Source organism: Micromys minutus, assembly GCF_963924665.1.
Source record: "Micromys minutus genome assembly, contig: SCAFFOLD_215, whole genome shotgun sequence".
In the NCBI taxonomy this organism is placed as follows: Eukaryota; Metazoa; Chordata; class Mammalia; order Rodentia; family Muridae; genus Micromys; species Micromys minutus.
Window position 1 is genome coordinate 407373 of NW_027667754.1, and position 1626 is coordinate 408998.

The 1626-nt window shown below is 37.3% G+C and overlaps 1 pseudogene across 1 annotated transcript; it reads right to left on the reverse strand.

Annotated features, from left to right (window-relative positions):
• Positions 1-1077: 1077 nt before the first annotated feature.
• LOC308416133 (large ribosomal subunit protein P1-like) lies at positions 1078-1382 on the reverse strand (annotated as a pseudogene). The gene has a single exon. The product of its transcript is annotated as a large ribosomal subunit protein P1-like (transcript).
• Positions 1383-1626: the final 244 nt, after the last annotated feature.

A 1626-nucleotide genomic window follows, 5' to 3' on the forward strand; every position in this document is an offset into this window, starting at 1 on the left:
CATGCTCATAGATGAAAACTCCCCACACTAAGGAAAGGCACATCTATGCACAACAACACCCTCTTCCACAGAACACCAAATAGGCAGGACAAGAAAGGAAAATTCTCTGAGTATAAATACTATATATATACATATGTGTGTGTATGTATGTATGTGTGTGTATATATGTATGCGTGTATATATATGTATATATGTGTATGTATGTATGTATGTATGTGTGTGTGTGTATATATATCAAAGAATGTATATTGAATGCTATAAGAGAAGACTAACAGCTAATTTTTTAGAAAACTCGGAAATCCCCTAGAGGTAGTAGCAATGCATATAAGTTTTAAAGACTATAACAGCAAACCCAGCAAAACAGTGATGATTTAAGGAGAATGGAAAATTCCATGACATAAACAGCCTAAACAAATCATATTCAAAAAACTAAAACTAAGAGAAATATAGGAAACATTATTTCTCCTTAAAGAGAGAATTCAGCATTTCAGAGAGTGTCAAATTGTGGAAGGTCTTAATTTTTAAAGACTAAAATATACTAAGAAGAATATACCAAAAACCAGCAACAGGATTATCATTCTTGCACGTGAATATCAACAATTTTAAACATCAGTGTTCTCAATTCTCCAGTCAAAGGACAGGCTAAATAAAAGAACCAGGAAGGAATGGGATAGAGAAATTAACTACATTGATGTACATATGTAAATATATAGATATATAGGTAGGTATGCATGCATACATTTTGTATAGATATACATACATACATACATACATACATACATACATACATACATACATACATACACATTTGATGCATGGTCTCCACAGCTACCCTTTATTTATAGACTCGGCCTTTTTGTAGCTTCTTAGACAAAAGTTCTTTATAAAATTACCTCACAGATAGATTGCTACATGAAAGGGAGTTACAGAAGGATGTCTATAGTAAGTTCAAAGCAATATTTTTTTCACCAAGCTCATACAAAGCAACAGTTTCAAAGGGTTTTTTTTTTTTTTTTTTTTTTTTTTTTTTTTTTTTTTACAGGTTTAGCTCTTTATTGGACATGTTAACAAAGCAGTTTAGTCAAAAAGACCAAAGCCCATGTCATCTTCAGACTCCTCAGATTCTTCCTTCTTTGCTTCTACTTTCTTCTCCTCAGCTGGGGCAGCGGTGGATGGAGCCGGCCCACCAGCCCCTACATTGCAGATGAGGCTCCCAATGTTGACATTGGCCAGAGCCTTTGCAAACAAGCCAGGCCAGAAAGGTTCAACATTGAAACAAGCCGCTTTAATGAGGGCATTGATCTTATCCTCCGTGACCCTCACCTCTTGTCATGCAGGATAAGGGCGGAGTAGATGCAGACGAGCTTGGAGACGGAAGCCATGTTGCAAAGTGCCAGCAAGGTACTAGTCGCTGATGAAGTGAGGGCCTCACCCCAACGGGGCCTTAGCTTCCTCGGAAGGACCGAGCACCTTGGCGGCAGCTGAGGAAAGACGCCCTTAGTTTTTTTTTTTAAGATTTTATTTTATATATGTGAGTACACTGTCAGCGTCTTCAGATACACTGGAAGATCTCTTTACAGATGGTTGCGAGCTACCATGAAGTTGCTGGGAATTGAATTCAGGACC